The sequence below is a fragment of the Mirounga angustirostris genome, unplaced genomic scaffold (genome assembly GCF_029215605.1).
Source record: "Mirounga angustirostris isolate CCGP_5_RB_7025 unplaced genomic scaffold, mMirAng1.0.hap1 SCAF_10, whole genome shotgun sequence".
Lineage (NCBI taxonomy): Eukaryota > Metazoa > Chordata > Mammalia > Carnivora > Phocidae > Mirounga > Mirounga angustirostris.
The window spans coordinates 90,127,677-90,136,055 of NW_026991718.1; the positions used below are offsets into that span (position 1 = coordinate 90,127,677).

Genomic DNA, 8,379 nt, shown 5'->3' on the forward strand with positions numbered 1-8,379 from the left:
CCACCTTACACCAGTTAGAATGGCAAGAATGGACAGGGAAAGAAACAACAAATGTTGGAGAGGTTGTGGAGAAAGGGGAACCCTCTTACACTGTTGGTGGGAATGCAAGTTGGTACTTTGGAAAACAGTGTAGAGGTTCCTCAAAAATTTAAAAATAGAGCTACCCTATGACCCAGCAATTGCACTACTGGGTATTTACCCCAAAGACACAGATGTAGTGAAAAGAAGGGCCATATGCACCCCAATGTTCATAGCAGCAATGTCCGCAGTAGCCAAACTGTGGAAAAAGCCGAGATGCCCTTCAACAGATGAATGGATAAAGAAGATGTGGTCCATATATACAATGGAATATGACTCAGCCATCAGAAAAGATGAATACCCAACTTTTACATCAACATGGATGGGACTGGAGGAGATTATGCTAAGTGAAATAAGTCAAGCAGAGAAAGTCAATTATCCTATGGTTTCACTTATTTGTGGAACATAAGGAATAACATGGAAGACATTAGGAGAAGAAAGGGAAAAATGGGGGGGTGGGGGAATTGGAGGGAGAGATGAACCATGAGAGACTATGGACCTGAGAAACAAACAGGGTTTTAGAGGGGATGGGGGTGGGGGGATGGGTTAGCCTGGTGATGGGTATTAAGGAGGGCACATACTGCATGGAGCACTGTGTGTTATATGAAAACAATGGATCGTGGATAACTACATCAAAAACTAATGATGTATTATATGGTGACTAACATAACATAATAAAATTTAAAAAATAAATGAAAAATAAATCACAAATCATCACCATATCCAAAACTCTAAAAAAAAAAAAAGGTGAGCAGGTGTCGTGGTCTTTGTACTGCCAGGAGGTTCCATAGCCACCGAAGAGATCAGAGGTGGCATGATAAACAGTACAAGAGCTTCCATTTGGGCACAGCCCTGAAGGCCAACCCTTTTAGAGGTGCTTCCCATGCAAAGGTAATTGTGCTTGAAAAAGGAGGGATTGAAGCCAAATAGCCAAATTCTGCCATCAGGTCTTGTGTCAGGGTCCAGATGATCAAGAATGGCAAAAAAGTCAAAGCCTTTGTACCCAATGATGGCTGTTTGAATTTTATGGAGGAAAATGATGAGGTTCTGGTTGCTGGATTTGGTCACAAATGTCATGCTGTCAGTGACATTCTTAGAGTTCGTTTTAAGGTTGTCAAAATAGCCAGTGTCTCTCTTTTGGCCTCTTACAAAGGCAAGAAGGAAAGACCAAGATCCTAAGTTTTGATGGTGAAAACATGACAATAAGCTCTGAAAAAATATGCCAAAAAATTACATCTTTATACATGTGTACCCATTAACACAGATTTGTTATTTTTAATGTATTTGTCTTTTAAATCCTATGGAAAATAAAATGTGGAGTTATGAACCAAAAAATAAAAATAAAAAAAATAAAAAATAAAAACTTTTCTTTAAATTAATCTTATTTTGAGATAACTCCAAATCCACCTGCAGTTGTAAGAAATAATACACAGATTCTATGTATCCTTTACCCAGTTTCCTCCAATGGTAACATCTTGCATGAGAGTCCAATATCATGACCAGGATATTAACAGTAATGCAGTCAAAATATGGAACATTTCCATCCACAGGGATCCCTTATGTTGCCTTTTTTTTTTAAATATATTATTTATTTGACAGAGAGAGACAGAGAGAAGGAACACAAGCAGGGGGAGTGGGAGAGGGACAAGCAGGCTTCCTGCCGAGCAGGGAGCCCGATATGGGGCTTGATCCCAGGACCCTGGGATCATGACCTGAGCTGAAGACAGATGCTTAATGGCTGAGCCACCCAGGCGCCCCATCCCTTATGTTGCCTTTTATAGATGCATCATGCTTCCATCCCCACCTCCATCCCTGGAAACCATTAATCCGTTCTTCCTTTCTATAATTTGTCACTTTAAGAATGTTATATAAGTGGAAACACTTGATAAATACCTTTGTTTGTTTGTTTGTTTGTTTCAGTTATAATTCTCTGGAGATTCCTCCAGGTGGTTACCCGTGTCAATAATTTGTTTCTTTTTATTCTTCAGTATCCATGGCATGGATGTACCACTCATTGAAAAATACCTGAATGGTTTCCACTTTGGGGCTATTATGAGTACAGCTGCCATAAACGTTCATATTCAGGTCTTTGTGTGGATACAAGTGTTCATTTTCTGGGGCAAACACCAGGAGGGAAATTGTTGGGTCCTGTGGTAATTGCAGATTTAATTTTTAAAGAAACTGCCAAACAGTTTTCCAGAGGGGCCCTCCAGTTTTACCTTCCCACAAGCAATGTTTGAAAGACCCAGTTTTCAGCATCCTTAGCAGTGTGTGGAAGTGTCACAATTTTTCCCCAGCCATTCTGATAGTGTGTAGCAACATCTCATTGGGGCTGTAATTACAATTTCCCTAATGGCTAATAGTGTTGAACACCTTTCCTTATTTGCCATCTACATATCCTTCAGTTGAATTGTGGTAGTTTGTGTTTTTTGAGGAATTGGTTCATTTCATCTAAGTTGTCAAATGTATGTAAAGTTGTTTATTCCCTTATTCTTCTCATAGTTGTGTCTGTAATAATACCTTGTTTCACTCCTGATAGTAATTTGCGTCTTTTCTAATTTTTTTCTTTGATGGTCTGGCTAGAAGTTTGTCAATTTTATTGATCTTTTCAAAGAAGAAACTCTGTTTCATTGATTTTTTCTATTATTTTTCTGTTTTCAACTTCATTGATTTTGCTCTTCATTATTTCCTTCTTTTTGCTAGTATTGGGTTCATTTTGCTCCTCTTTTTTTAGGTGCTTCAGATGAGAATTTGGGTTATTGATTGGTGACTTTTCTTCTTTACCTATATGTTCATTTAGTGCTATAATTTTCCCTCTCAGGACTGTTTTTGCTGTGTCTCACAATTTAAATATGTTGCATTTTCATTTTAATTCAGTTCAATGTATTTTTTATTTTCATTGAAAATTTTTCTTTGTCCCATGAATTATTTGGAAATGTGTTGTTTAGTTACCAAGTGTTTGGAGATTACATAACACAATAAAATTTAAAAAATGTAAAATAAAAAAATAATTAAAAATGAATATTGATTATTCCTATTGACCAGGGATATTGTTTTTTTCTGTATCCTTGCTGACTTTATGTCTAGTTTTTCTTTCAATTGTTCTGTCTATTGTTGACAAAGGGTGTTAAAGTCTTTAACTACAATTGTGGATTTATATATATCTCTTTTTAATCCTATTGGTTTTCTTCACATAATTTGCAGCTCTATTGTTTGATGTGCACACAGTTGGGATTGTTTTGTCTTCTTGACTCTTTTATCATTACATTATGTCCCTCTCTGTCTCTGTTATTTTTTTTCTCAGAAGCCTACTTTCTCTGATATTAATATAGCCGGTCCTATTTTCATCTGCTTAATGTTTGCCTGATACATTTTCTCCATCCTTTACTTTCAACTTTCCTACATCATTATATTCAAAGTGAGTTTCTTTAAGACAGCACAGTTGAGTCATGCTTTTTTTAATTGTTATGTCAATCACCATACATTACATCATTAGTTTTTGATGTAGTGTTCCATGATTCATTGTTTGTGTATAACACCCGGTGCTCCATGCAGTATGTGCCCTCTTTAATGTGCAGGCTAACCCATCCCCCCACCCCCCTCCCCTCTAGAACCCTCAGTTTGTTTCTCAGAATCCATAGTCTCTCATGGTTTGTCTCCCCCTTCAATTTCCACCCCCCTTCATTTTTCCCTTCCTGCTATCTTCTTCTTATTTTTTTTTTTATTTTTTAACATATAATGTATTATTTGTTTCAGAGGTACAGGTCTGTGATTCAACAGTCTTACACAATTCACAGCGCTCATGATAACACATACCCTCCCCAAAGTCATGCTTTTAAATCCACTCTGCAAGTTTCCATCTTTTAATTTGGGTATTTAGACCATTTAAATTTAATTTAATTATTGATGTTAGGACTTAAGTCTACCATTTTATTTTTTCTTGTCCATTCTCTCTGTTTTTTTTCCTGTTTCATTGATCTCCCTTCCTACGAACTATTTGAAAAATTTTTTTGAACTTCGTTTGTACTTACCTATAGTGTTTTTGAATGATATCTCAAAAGAAGTGACAGCTTCTTTAGTGGTTACTGTAATTACGTATACATAACTTATCACAGACTGCTGGTGCCATCATTTTACCATTTTACCAGCTCAAGTGAAGTATAGAAACATTACCTTTCTTGGAACCCTCCTACACTGTTGGTGGGAATGCAAGCTGGTGCAGCCACTCTGGAAAACTGTATGGAGGTTCCTCAAAAAGTTGAAAATAGAGCTACCATATGATCCAGCAATTGCACTACTAGGTATTTACCCCAAAGATACAAAAGTAGGGATCTGAAAGGGTATGTGCACCCCAATGTTTATAACAGCAATGTCCACAATAGCCAAACTGTGGAAAGAACCAAGATGTCCATTGACAGATGAATGGATAAAGAAGAGGTGGTATATATATACAATGGAATATTATGCAGCCATCAAAAGGAATGAGATCTTGCCATTTGCAACGACGTGGATGGAACTGGAGGGTGTTATGCTGAGCGAATAAGTCAATCAGAGAAAGACATGTATCATATGACCTCACTGATATGAGGAATTCTTAATCTCAGGAAACAGACTGAGGGTTGCTGGAGTGGGTGGTGGGGTGGGAGGGATGGGGTGGCTGGGTGATAGACATTGGGGAGGGTATGTGCTATAGTGAGCACTGTGAATTGTGCAAGACTGCTGAATCACAGATCTGTACCTCTGAAACAAATAATGCAATATATGTTAAAAAAAAAAAAAGAAGAAGATAGTAGGAGGGGAAGAATGAAGTGGGGGGAAATCGGAGGGGGAGATGAACCATGAGAGACGATGAACTCTGAAAAACAAACTGAGGGTTCTAGAGGGGAGGGGGGTGGGAGGATGAGTTAGCCTGGTGGTGGGTATTAAAGAGGGCACATTCTACGTAGAGTACTGGGTGTTATGCACAAACAATGAATCATGGACCACTACATCAAAAACTAATGATGTAATGTATGGTGATTAACATAACAATAAAAAATTTAAAAAAGAAAAGAAATATTACCTTTCTCTACATCTCATTACCCTCTCCACTTAATATATTGTCTTAAATATCTCCTCTACATATATACATATATTTAGAACCACTTCAGACAATGTTATAATTTTACTTCAACCATCAAATAACTCAAGGGGTGCCTGAGTGGCTCAGTTAAGCATCTGACATCGACTCAGATCATGATCTCGGGGTCCTGGGATGAGCCCCACATCAGGCTCTGCACTTAGCTGGGAGCCTGCTTGTCTTTCTCCCTCTCCCTCTTTCCTTCCCATGAGCTCATTCTCTCTCTCTCTCAAATAAATTAATAAAATCTTTATTTAAAAAAAGCAAGAAAACTCATGAGTGGAAGGAAAGCTTATTTACTTACCTAGTAACATTTTTGTTTTTCTTTTCTGATTTTCTGAGATTTTTTTCTTTTTCTGTTTCTTTTATGTTTAGAGAACTTCCCTTAGCCATGATTTTAGGGTACAAATTTTCTTAGTTTTCCTTCATCTGAGAAAGACTTGATTCTACCTTCATAACTGAAAGATTTTGTTTTGCTGTCTATAGGATACTGGGTTTACATGCTTTGACAGAAAAAAACATTTTGCCAGGTCTTTCTTGCTCCAGGTTTCTAATAAATCTGCTGCCCCTCAAACTGAGTTCCCTCTACAGGTAGAATGCCATTTTTCTCTGACTGGTTTAAAGATTATTTATTTGTCTGTAGTTTCCAGAAGTTTAAAGGTGGATTTTTGTGTAGATTTTGTTGGAATTATTCTGTTTGTGATTTGCTCAGTTTCTAGAATCTGTGAATTTATATCTCTAGCCAAATTTAGGGAATTTTCAGCCATTTTCTTTTAAAGACCTTTATTCCTGTCCTCTGTCCCCCTTTCTCAGACTCTGATGAAACAAACTTTAAACCCTTTTAGAATCATACAGGTCCCTGAGGCTCCATTCTTTTTTTTATGCCTATATTCAATCTGAACAACTGCATGATTTCTATTATTCTATTTCCAGCTTAGTGATAGTTTTCTCTGCTCCCTCCATCTACTAGTGAGCCCAATCATTCAGTGTTTTTATTTTTTATTTATAAAATTTCCATTTTGGCTCTCTTTTACACCTTACATCTTTGCTGAGATTTTCTATTTTTTTTCTGAGGCTTTCTATTTTTTTTTTTTAATCTTAGGAGTGTTTCATTTGTGTTCATAATTGCTTCTTGGACCACTTTATCTCAGCTACTTTAAAACCTTGTTAGATATGCCTAACACCTCTGTCATCTGAATGTTGGCATTTATTGATTCAGTTTGAGAGATTCCTGGTTAGTATGAAAACAGATTCTTTTGTTAAAGCCTAAACATTTTCATATCATGTTATGTGACTCTGGATCCTATTTGAACTTGCTGTTTTAGCTAGCCTCTCCAGCAAGAAAAGCAGAGGCACTGCCTGATTCCTGCCTTGTGGAGGTAGTTCAGGAGCCTCTCTACTGCCAGGTGGGGGTGGAAGTCCAGACTCCCCATATCATCTCCACAGACACCAGGGAGTGGAGAGCCTCATTATAGTCTCCATAAGGATGGAAATCTAGGCTCCCCACTAAGGTTTTAGTGACATATGTGAGGATGAGGTCAGTTTTTTCTTGACTGGCATGGAGGAGTTAGTATCTAAAGTTTTCTGTCTTGTTAGACTGTCCCACCCTGGACCTTTGGCTAAAGAGAATGGACTTCTGTTGGAATGAGAAATAACAAACCTGGGGCACCTGGGGGCTCAGTTAAGCATTTAACTTGATTTCAGTTCAGGTCATGATATCAGGGTCGTGAGATTGAGCCCTATATCAGGCTCTGCACTCAGTGGGGAGTCTGCTTGAGGTTCTCTCTTTCCCTCTCCCTCTGCCCCTCCCCCAGCTTGTACTCTCTCTCTAAAATAAATAGGCAATCTTTAAAAAAAAAAAAGCAAATAACAAACCTTTTACAAAATGGCAGTCACTGTCTTCACTAAGTTTTTCAATACAGATCAGTTTTGACATACTAGGCAGGGTTTAGGTGAAGGAAAGGGCATCCAATGGATAGTGCTAACCCATATCAAAGGTTGTGCTTAAGGAAGGAGACTGGTCCCTGTCAGAAGCATGGTGGGCTGTGGTGGGAGCCAAGGCCCTTGACACCCTCTGTCTCCATGGTTATATCCATCAGTAGCTCCTCCACTTGATATGAACAATTATATCTTTCTCATTCCTCTATAAACTGTGGGAAAGCAGATCTAGACAAGTCCTCCAACTCCACTTCTCTCCAGATTGCTATGGGTGAACATTTCCTTTGCAAAAATTCTGGAGCCACCCAGGCAATAGGACCAGATAACATTACTAAATTAAGTTGTTTAGTGATTTATTTCTCCCTCTCTCTCCATACCTCTTTCCCTCCACTCTGACCTCCATGAAGCCTTCTCTACCTGCAGGATTGAGGATCTGCTCAGGGGCACAGATGCCAGCCATTTCACAGAATGAGACACACATGAAAGGCTGTGCAATGAAGGATTCAAGGTCTGCCTCAAGGGAGCCCTGTTCCATTTGGATTAATGACCTTGAAAAGCAAATAAGCCTGGGAAGGAAAGTGGTCCCATCACCCATTCCTTCATCTTATCCATTATTTATTGGCCATTTGCCAAGACAGAGGCTGAGCTGCAGAAGCAGCAATAGCCAGGGATGTTGCCAAGCCAGCAAGACACATGAGACATCAGCCCTGGAGTCAGGACACCTGGCCTCTTGTCTCATTTTGGAAAAGTTGCTTATCCTCCCTGGCATTCATCTGTCTTTGTGGAGCAGATAGGCTTGTGTGACTTGTAATTCCAGCCATGATAGCCTGATGTGGTGTTTCTTTTTATAGCAGTGCCCTTAAGTCTTACTCCGAGGGTGGCTGAATTGGGAAAGATCCTGTAGAAATCACCCTCATTTCAAATCAAATCTCTTTTTGTCAAGAAGAAGGCCAAAGCTGTTATTCCCAGGACTTTAGAGCAATTCTCTGACCTGTAGCCTATCTTGGGGCCTTCTCTTATGGGTGAATTTGCTGTAACACTGAGCAAGTTGAAGCTAGTTCCACCATAGATCAGGCTCCCCATCTTGGCAACGGGAAGAGTCCCACATTCCTGCTCTTTTTCCAGTGGCAAGGTGAGGCTGAGTGATTAAGTACAGAAGGGGCTTCTTTTGCATGTACACTGAGCAACCAGATGTAGGCCATGAGTTCCCAGCAGAACAGGGCAGAGCAAGCTAGGCACCTGTA

General features: G+C 39.0%; 1 pseudogene; it reads left to right on the forward strand.

The window, feature by feature from the left end:
- Positions 1-819: 819 nt before the first annotated feature.
- LOC123842356 (small ribosomal subunit protein uS12-like) lies at positions 820-1,278 on the forward strand (annotated as a pseudogene).
- Positions 1,279-8,379: the final 7,101 nt, after the last annotated feature.